Genomic DNA, 11,365 nt, shown 5'->3' on the forward strand with positions numbered 1-11,365 from the left:
AGGTACATCTGAGCCCAAGGGCAAAGGCAAGGCGTGATGATGTGGCGTGCACTCTATCTCTCATCCACTAATATGGTTTAAGGACACGTTGATGATTTATATAAAGTTGTAATGAATGTTCATTTGAAAACAATTATGTTGGGATTTCATTAATTATGCAGATGTGTTTTATTAATTAAAAATGAAAAATTCCTTTGTGAAATTTGGGTCGTTACCACATAGGGTTGCAACCTTTTCACCAGAGTATTATGGGCAGTATGTTTGTTGCGAGGTATTTATTATACCATGAGAAAGTCATTGTGGGTCTATGATGGAAGAGAACAAGGAGGTGCCTTTTGGGGAGGCATACTTTTAGCAGCGGTTTTAGGTGGTTAAGAGGAGTATATCAGGGCGGTGACCCTCATTGTCTTCTCTGTGTATCGACTGTGAGAGTGGGGTATCTTTCTTTTATGATGATGCCCGTGATGGTAGGCTGGTCGAGGAGTCAGAGATGAAGTGTGTGATAAGTGTATTATTTCCAAACCGAGAGTCAGGACTAATTCAGAACAATTGGGGTATCTGATGGTATATCGGTATGAGGATTTGAGATACTAGAGGCAGTCATGGTTGGAGGATTCTGAGATTCTTGTCTGAGTTACGGGATATTTGGAGTTTCTTGGTTCCATCGGGAATATCATTGAAGTGATTATATGGTACATTCCAAGAGTCAAGTGTGATATACCTAGTGAAATGGTCTATGGAGTAGATTGTTGGTATGCCAATTGGTGATGGTTCGAGCTTCAAGGGGGGGGGGGGGGGGAGAACTAAGTATTCTATTGAAAGGATCAATGATCCATTCAGAGGGCGGTTAAAGAATTGGTTATGGAGATTTGTGGCGCGAAAACATGAGACCTGGGTTATTGGCGGGTGAGGTGAGGTGCAAGGTGGGGTGATGTATGGGTATGTGCTTAAGGAAGGATGAGTGAATCCACGACATGTGGCCGTTGATCAGAGAATTTATTATGGCTAGGGATTTTTTTCGGGTTTGCAATTGTTGAGTTCGAGGCATTGGGTCGTCGAGTTCAGGGTGCAATAGCTGAGATTTGTGGGTATAGGTATAGATTGTGATCTATACTCCAAGAGGGGCAACAATTTATTTATCAACCAATTTCAGTGTCGGTGTGAGTAGTTCGTGCTGGTGGTTATCAATAGAGGGAAAAGATTCAAATTTTGTCAACATGTTTTCAGTCAATGATGATTCCTATGTGTTTCAATTTGTGAGATGGGAATATTTCGCAAGTTACAAGTTGTGCGAGAAGAAGATCAGCAATGAGATTCTGAGAGGGTACATTTTCGTATCTGAGTATGATGTTGTGATTATAGAAACAATGGTTGAGGCAAGATATCATGAGGTTATGTGATGGTGGACCAAGGTATCTGAGTATGATGTCCTAGATTTCGAAGTATTTTGAGTCTTGAGTTTGAGATGGAAAGTGGTGTATCAAGTATCCATGGTTACAGTGGGAGCCCTTCGGCTATTTGACATAAGGAAAGATTATCTAAAAATGTGAATTTTAGCGAGAAAAGGAGCTTTGTCATGGCGGTTTCCGTCGGGAGTAGTGATGCTTATTTTTGATGGGTGTGTGCATCTATCTATGATGGGTCACGGAGCATGAGTTTGTGAACACAGTGTGGCGTCAACTTGAGTATGTGATCGTGGGGTGGTAAGAGAAACTGCTGTAAGACTATGGGGAGTTGTAGCACCCATGAGTTAGTGCGAGAAAGTGTGGTGATACTGCGGGAAGCCGTAGTATTCACCAGTCAGTGAGAAGGGTGTGGTGATACTGCGGGGAGGCTTATCAAGTTTGATGGAAAATTAGGATGTTTTTGTAACAATGTAAATTTTCAATCCAAAATTTTCATTTTTAAAACACATAAAAACTCATAATGTATATCTCAAAAACATAATTATTCAAGTGTCAACACAATTCCACATAAAATCATCACAATCCTAGAATCCACATAGTCTCCAATCGGTGTGTACAATCAAGTCGGTGCCTTCCCGCGATCCTGAGAAGTACCTGAAACACATATCACACAACACGGTAAGCATAAAGCTTAGTGAATTCTCCAAAATACCACATACAAAAATAATAAGCCTCTCATGGCTATAACACGGTGTGGACCCTCCGGTCTTATGTCTCAGTGAGGACCCTCCGGTCTCACAGCTCGGGTTGGACCCTCTAGTCCTATATCTTAGTGAAGACCCTCCAGTCTCACATCTCGGTTTGGACCCTCCGGTCTGATCTTAGAAAAACACATAATAACATAGCATATATCATAAATACAGAAAAGCATAATGTCACATAACTCAATATAAGCACATAGGACCCTCTGGTCAATACTCAGATAAGGCCCTCCGGCCGCTCGGTATTACCACTCAGGTAAGTATAGTGAGAAGACTCACCTCGTAAGCAAGCAAGTAAACAATCATGTACACAAATCTTGAACCATCCTCCACCTAATCACATAAGATAATTATTTCTAATTAATAACAGCTCTCAAGAAGCCATAATAATCCTTCTAAAAACTCACAGAAGGATAAAAGTCCATTTTACCCTTCCATGACCTTAATAGTCCACAAATTGACCAAACCATAAAAGTCAACTAAAAGTCAATGACAACGCGTATGTCGTACGTACCTGACCTTTACGTTGGGCGTACTTAATTGCCATGCATGCATCGGGGGTTCTCAACACTATGTTGCTTGTATTGGAATTACGCTCAGTGTACGCCCTAGATTTTCATTTCTCACTTGTTTGGTCTTAATCCATTAAGACCTTAGCTCAAAACTTAGATCTTAACTTCCTAGAGGCTCATACTATGACAACCCAAAATTTCTATCTTAGAAAGCCATTCAAATCAATCAAAAGTCAGACTCATTTTTGCTACCTTTTGGCATTGGAAAGGGTCTGATTGAGTGTTCAAAGCCTAGTACATTCAAGGATTGGGTGTTAGGAAGTATCTACTAGAGTTCACTGTGCAACATTCAAGACGAAAAACTCGATCGTTTGGAGTTTACAATCGTAAACTAGAGCTTACGGTCGTAAAATCTTGTGTGGCTGTGAACTCCACCCTTAGACCCTCATTTTTCCTCACTTCTCACACTTCAAAGCCAAGAATACTCATTTCTCTCTCACCTATCATCAAGAACACTTCCATTTCCTTTCAAAGTGGTAAATATTCCTTTCATTGTTTGTTTATATCTTTCACATTCAAGTGAAACCCTTGATTTCATACATGAATCCAACTCATTTGACTTAGATCTTCAAATCTTCATACTTTTCACAAAGAACACCAAGAACACATGCTTGTTCTTGTTTGGTCGTGAACCCCCAAAGGCTCCCCAAATTGTGAGTATCTCTTCTATCATCATGTATCCATTAGAAACACTTACTTTCCAACCTGGAATCAAGCATATTATTCATGATCTTCAAGAGTTTATAGCCGTAAACCCTTCATGATGGTCGTAAACCCTTCATACGATCATGGTGGCCGAGAACCCTACATTCATGACCGTAAACTCCCCATATACCAAGTTTGCGGTCGTGAACACTTCAAGTGTTCTTGACCGTAAACACACCTAGGGTCGTAAACACTCACAAGTGTGGCCGGGAACTCCCTTTTGTCAATCATATGTGATTGATACACTCTATTATGAGTGATTCCTAGTTTCTAAGAGTGTTTTCCATATATGATTAGTTGTTATATACACTACTTATATACATATATGTGTCAATATATGCTTAATATGATCCGTTTGTGCTCGAGGCTTCACTTGACACTTGGCATCCTATATCAATTCTTCCTTTCGAACCACTCACTACAGGTGAGTTCATACCCCTACAATCAACCTTTTACATATTTTAAATGCTTTTTTTGGGGGGGGGGGGGGGTATGCAAGTTGAAACACAATAACATTGTGTTTAATTTTACATTTAAATTCTTGCAAACATAAAAACTTTACTGGTTTCAAAACACTGTTAAACTTCATTTTCAATGCCCTTTATTTTAAATTTATTTTATAAAACGCTTCTACTTTCAAAATCATATTCATATAAATATGCTTTAATGGACTTAGGACTAATGTTAACAGCCTTGACTCTTATTCCTTGTTTGGTTGTGGGCTTAGGGTAAGATTCACTAGTCCGACAATCGATTAACTTATAATTATACATACTAAATACTTATATGAATATTAAACCTCATTTTTCAAGGATATACTTAACTTATTCATTTATGATTAACAAGTGCGACTTTCAACAAGTCAGTTATACAACAAACATGCTAGTAAACTATAATAGGTATAGTTTAGAGAATTATTATTTACTCTTCTCACACAATGAAACTTACATGAGGTAGTCCATAACATGAGCCAGATCCTTCATACTATACAAGAACAAAAAGGAACAATTACATTTGCAAACAAGAACATATTCATTTACAAAAGGAACATTTACACTATAACTAGAACAAGATAACAATAATGTGAGATACTATTTCATGGTATAATGTGAATTCTCATTAAATCTCTATATCAATCTCCCTCTCTCCCAAATATCTCTCATAACCTTCCTCAACTTTTTATAATGATTTGGGGGCATCCCGACCCTAAACTTAGCCAAAAACTACACAAAACGGGGAGTTAATGCGAAAATCGATCGTTTAGGGGCGAACCTTCTTAGGGTCGAAACCCTAAGAAGCGAAGCCCCTAAGAACCTCATGACCAAAGCCAAAACCAAGAGGGGGAAACGAAACAATAGGATCCAAAACCGAAACAGCAGGAGCCGAACCCGAGAAGAGAGAACCGAAAGTTGTTGGACCGAACCCGAGCCTCGCTTTCGCTTCCTTCCCACTTTCGCCTTCGCTCCTTCTCGATTCCTTTCCTTTTCGCATGCGACTCCTCTTGGATTTCACCCACAACCAAGACCACCTTCGGTTCCCACCCCCTGAAGACCAAACCTTCGGCTCCCAATTCTAAAATTTCGCAGATTTTGTCCTTTTTCCCGGTTTTCGACCAGTTTAGCGTTTTAAGCCCGTTTTTCATGATTTTGACGCGGGATTTCCACCCAAACTCATATTTTGACATATAAGACCCTAAATATTCATAATTTAAACACATTTTTTATGGAAATCTTTATTTAAGAATAAAATCTAGTGGGTAAGATATTGAGGTGGAGTGTTGACTTTACCTTAAAGTTATGACACAAGCAACCCATCACACCCACTCAAGGGCCATTCTCAATCACTATTCCTACATACTTAGTCAACTAGTTTTCCTTTCACACTATTTCACCAGCCCATAATCAGATCAAAGGGCTGAAAATCTTCACTTCTCTTCCTACATTATTCACTCCTTAGAAAAATCAAACCCATTTCCCTCTCTCACTTTCTCTCTCTAAACTCGATTTTGAAGGATGTTCTTGAGATTTTACCTCCAAGTTTGGTAAGTAACTTCATCCTACACTTGATTATCTTACATCCTTTCACTCAACTAATGGATTCCTTACACAAATATCATCATATTTGTTACTAGATCTTCGAATCCTCAAGTATCTCCCAAGTGTTCTTGACTTGGAAACTCCTTTTCTTCATCATCCATCTATTGAAATCACTCAAGGTGAGTTCATACCCCCACATTTTCATGTTTTATTTAAGTTTTAGGGGGGGGGGGATACAAGTTAAAACACCAACAACATAACTAAATTCAAACGTCAACTTTCAACAGAAAAGTTGAGTCCCATTCATGGACTATTTTGAACATCTTAAACTTTTTAGTTTTCAAAACTGTACTAGATGAAAATAGTTCAGGTTTATACCTTTAAAATTCCTACTTACACATGTCGATATGATTTTTCTACAATTTATGGTGATTTTTACAAAATTGTCTATCACTGTAGCTACGAATTCGGACCAGTTTGTGAATATGGACATTTTCACACAAGTTAGAGACATCTAAAAATCATAATAAAAATTTTGAACAAACTAGAAACATTTTCTAACCCTCAGAATTTACGGATATAAATTTCGACCTCTGGTGAATTTTCTACAAATTTTCCAATAGCAGGAACAGGAAAGGCTAAAACTATAAAATAGTTAACAATCATATTTACACCTTGTAACTTGCTGAGCAAGGTGTGTAGTATTATTTGAATACATGTTGCTGATTATACTTATTATTTTCCTTAGTTTAAAGGTATGAATCATATACAAAGAAGTACTGCCACTACAAATAATTATAATAAATTATAATAAGTATGGTCGAGTCTATTATACACCACAAACAAGTAAGTTAAACTATACTAGGCATAGTTAGATTGCATATACAATACGAACATTTTGATAAACTATAATAAGTATAGTTTATGTTTCATTTACATTTCGAACTCATTACAAAAGATATTCATTAAAGGGGTACAAATACAAAGTATCGGGTTTACACAAAAGGGGTACAAATACAAAGTACCAGGTTTACACAAAAGGGGTACAAATACAAAGTACTGGGTTTACACAAAAGGAGTACAAATACAAAGTACCAGGTTTACACAAAAAGGATACAAATACAAAGTATCGGGTTTACACAAAAGGGGTGCAAATACAAAGTATCGGGTTTACACAAAAGAGGTACATTACAAAGTACCGGGTTTACACAAAAGGGGTACAAATACAAAGTACCAGGTTTACACAAAAGGGGTACATTACAAAGTATTGGGTTTATACAAAAGGGTTAATTACAAAGTACCGGTTTTTTCAAATAAATGGGGTACGAACGTAAAGTATCTGGTTTATACAAAATGGGTTTTATGATATTAAAACTACAATTCGTCTAGAATTTGTTAGTTTCCGGCTATAATTGCTAAGTGTATATGTTAGAGTTATGTAAGAATTTAGTTGCGATCGACTTAGAATTAGTGGGACCGGCTTACTTCTTGTTCCTTGTTTGGTTGTGGACCTAGGGCAGACCCATTATATTTGACAGTTTATTTAACTTAAATTTTAGAGTAAATTACACGAATGGCCATATGGTTAGGAGTAATTTGCGGGTTTAGTCCCTAACTTATATTTTTAACTCGGAAGGTCCCTAATGTTTGTTTTTGTTACGCGCTTGATCCCTACTGTTTGTTTTTATTACACGTTTGGTCCCTCTTTTTCCTAAAAAGACTATTATTTAAATGAGTAAATTACGCGAATGGTCCCTGTGGTTTAGTGTAAATTACACGCTTGGTCCCTAACTTATTTTTCTAACTCGGACTATCCTCAACTTTTAATTATGTAACCCGCCTAGTCCCTATTCACATTCCGTCAATTGTTTCCGTTAGACACCCCACGTGCCTTGCACGTTGGGGGTATAAAAGTCTTTTCACATTTCCAACGATCTTCAAATACTAATTTTTCATCAGGATCGAACCTAATTTAGAGTTTCTTTCAATCCTCCATCGTTTGAAGCGGTTAGACCTAATCTCCTTCAAATCAAGGATGGTTCAATGCGATTGTGGGCGTGCTGCTGTAATTCGAACTTCAACTACTAACAATAATCCAGGAAGACCCTTTTACGCATGTCCAATTAAGGTATGTTGTAGTTGAGAATTTTGTAATCGTAACCCTAGATGGGGATATCACTGTATGCGATTATAGGTATTGTAACCGTGGCTTTTGAAATTGACAGGAACCACGTAAAGGATTTATTGCTTGGGTAGATGATGATGAAAAGGATCATGGTGATAGATTGACAATCTCCTGGCTTGTGAGGTTGAACAAGAAGCTGAAAAATGAAAATCTTTTCTTGAAAATATGTTTATTTATTAGTTGGGTATTGTTCTTGGTGATACTTGTTTACAAGTTGTAAGGTGGGGATGAGTTGTTATTGTAATGGGAAAGTCTTCTGTAATGGTTAGGTTGTAGCAATGTATGTGATGGTATCATTATCTGTAATGGTTAGGTTGTAGCAGTGAATGTGAAGGTATCCTTTTCTGTAATGGTTAAGTTGTCTATGTATGGTAATGCAGATGGTTAAGATTTTTAAGATCAATGAAAATGGTGTTATGTATTGGTTAGGTTGTCTATGTATTGTAATGCAAATGTACTGTAATGGTTGTAGCAGTGTTGTATTGATTATGTTTTAAAGTGATGTATAAGCAACATATTAACCATTAATTAGTACCAAACTATAACAGGGCAATAAGGGTGACATCATAAGAAGAATATAACAATCTAATTTAGTACCAAACTATTATGGAAAATATAAATGTAAAAATCAATATAAACCAAATTATTATCTACCCAATGGTGTATCATAAGAAGAAAACATTCCATTAATTAGTACCAAACTATTACTGGGCAATGAGGGTGACAAACTAGTTCATCCAAAAGTGCCAACATATTGGCTAAAACAAGTATCAAAATACTGCCCCTATTACAAACTATTCATAAATAATGTACCAAAATATTAGCCCTATTACAAGCAGCAACATAACACAATCCATTCATATTTAAAGTAACAAAAGACTAGCCCTATTACAAACCATCAAGTGGTTGCCTTCCCTATCCCTTTTCCTTCTACTTCTGATTGTCCACCACCCCCACCAACAATTGGTCTTTGCCCTTTGCAGGTTCTTGCATTGTGACCAACATTGTTACACTTCGTACATGTTACTGATCTATAGGCCCTTGATGCTGTGTTTCCTCTAACAAAGTCCTCCTTTTCCACAATTGATATTGTTCTCTTCTTCTTTGGTCTTCCTATGGGAACACGATGTTTTGGAGGCAACAGAGTTGTTGGTATAGCTGACTTCTCCCACATGGACCTTCCATTGATTGGACTAACCTTAAAAGAATACATCTCTTTCCAGCTTGATAACCAGTCACATGGATGCACAAATGATTCTGGGATTCCCACATCTTTGTCATTCCTCCCCATGTCCCAAATAGCAGCCACACCATGTTTGCACAGAATTCCTGTTAATTCCCACCTTTTGCACATACAACTTTGTTGACCTACATCCACAATACACTGATCTTGCCATGGTCCAGCAACTTGATATTTTCCAGCACCACAAAATGTTGCAACATACTGTTCTACCTTACTCTTTATGTTATCCAATATTGTTGTAGCTGTAGGAGTCAAAGGACCTACAACTTTATGAATTTCCTTGTCAACTTTGACTATCTTCTTCATAATGTACTCTCTGATGAACTCAATGCAGTTAATAATTGGTGCATCACGACCATCTTCTATCTTGCTGTTGAATGCTTCACACAGGTTATTAGTTAGAGCATCACAATGTGCTCTCCCTGAACATAAACAAATTCTATGTCAGTATTCAATTTACCTTCTTTTAAAATTATTAAGTAGAGATCGAAAGTCATTATACCAGTAAAGTGGGAGCGAGCCCAACTTTGAGGAGGTATTTGTTTCAGCCACTCATAAGCATCATTGTTAAGCTTCTTTAGTTTTTCCATTGCTTGATGAAAGTGTTGTACATTAGAGGTCGTGGCACATTCCCAAAGAAGATCCTTGAACACCTTTCCCCTCCAGTTGTTTTTCATGTTGTCGTGTATGTGACGAAGACAATAGCGATGCTCTGCACATGGAAATAGTGTTGCAATCGCAGGCAACAAACCCTAGCAATAGTAACATGTTTGTATGTTAGTATAACTGCATCAATAGTATAAAACTATAAAACCTAGTTTGGATAGGTTCCAATACCTTTTGCCTGTCACTCATAAACGTGAAATTGGAATTTGTTCCCAAACCTAAGTCATCACCCAAATTACTTAAAAACCAAGTCCAAGAATTCAATGTTTCTGATTCAACCACAGCATAGGCTAAAGGATATATCCCATTATTACCATCCAATGCCTTTGATAAGAAACATAAATTACCAGAAAACATTGGTCAGTTAACACTACTTAAAATAAAGAACATACAATACAAAAAGAAATAAGAAGATCTTACCACAGCAGACAAAACTTGGCCTGGATATGGACCTTTCACGAAGGCTCCATCAAGTCCAAGAAAGTCCATTCTTCCCACTGCAAAACCTCGCTTCAAAGCTCCAATGCAAACATAGATACGCCTGAATGTTCTTGTCTCAACAGTTGGATTCGCTTTACTTTCAACATCAATTTTAACCGTAGTATCTGGGTTACGTGCTTGTACCTCTAAAACATAATCCCTTAACAACTTGTATTGGCTGGCATAATCTCCTTGAACATGCTTTAAAGCTTGCTGCTTTGCCCTAAAAGTTTTCATATGCGAAATGTCCAACTGGTACTCACGTTGGAGTTGCTCTCGTAAAGCCCTAATAGGAATCTTTGGGTTTGTCTCAATAACTTGTACTATATGCTCTGAAAGGAACTTATAGTCACATGCTTTGACTTTCCTTGTTTGTAGACATCGATGCTCCTTCGTGTATGTCTTAACCATCCAATCTATGTCACGCTTCCACTTACTACAATATATAACCCATGGGCATTTCTCTTCTTCATTAGTAGCAAGATTTGGTATAGTGCCCTTACACACAAACCTAACCCTATTCTTATCATTTTTCTCTAATTGTATTTCCCTTCTTGTCCTTATGGAATGTAGTTTCACTTGTGTCTTAAAGTCCTTAGATGAACTGAAAGTTTGAAAAATGTAGAAGGGCTCACTAACCAAAGCTGCATCATTTTCATAAGCCCTATGTATGGACCTAATAGTTTTCCTTTGCTTACCATCATTTGCCTTATCTGATGAAGACCCAGACAACAAAACCTCTGTGTTGATCACTTCTAAGTCACCTTGTTGTGTATCTTCAGGTACATTACTTTCAGAAGAACCTCCAACCCATTCTACATCCTTGTCAATGTTCATATGGAAATCTTTCATATCCACATCAATATCGTGTATGAGATTGTCTTCATCAATAAAAAAATCACTATCTTCACTCTCACTATCATCATCAAACTCATCATTTCCACTGCCATTGTTGTGTCCACTACCATCATAATCATCCTCATTCTCTACATTCATTTCAAATTCAATATGGTCGACCAAAGATGGTTCTTTGTCAAAATGACTATCATTCTCAACTTCTGTTAGGTCTGGAACACTCTCATGCTCAATTGGAGAGTCATTCCACTCCAAGAACAACTGTTTGGAGCAAGCTGGTGGCTCTTTAATTTCAACAATTTTAACCTTACTAGGGTTGGGGGACATAGAATAAGTATGTAAATTTGTTTTCCCATGCTCAATATATACATCTATTACCTTATGGTTAGCAACATACGTACCCAGATGATGAACATCCTGATCTGAACCCAAAGCAAATAACCCAAAATCCAAATC

Source organism: Lactuca saligna, chromosome 8, assembly GCF_052625555.1.
Source record: "Lactuca saligna cultivar CGN05327 chromosome 8, ASM5262555v1, whole genome shotgun sequence".
NCBI classification, from domain to species: domain Eukaryota; kingdom Viridiplantae; phylum Streptophyta; class Magnoliopsida; order Asterales; family Asteraceae; genus Lactuca; species Lactuca saligna.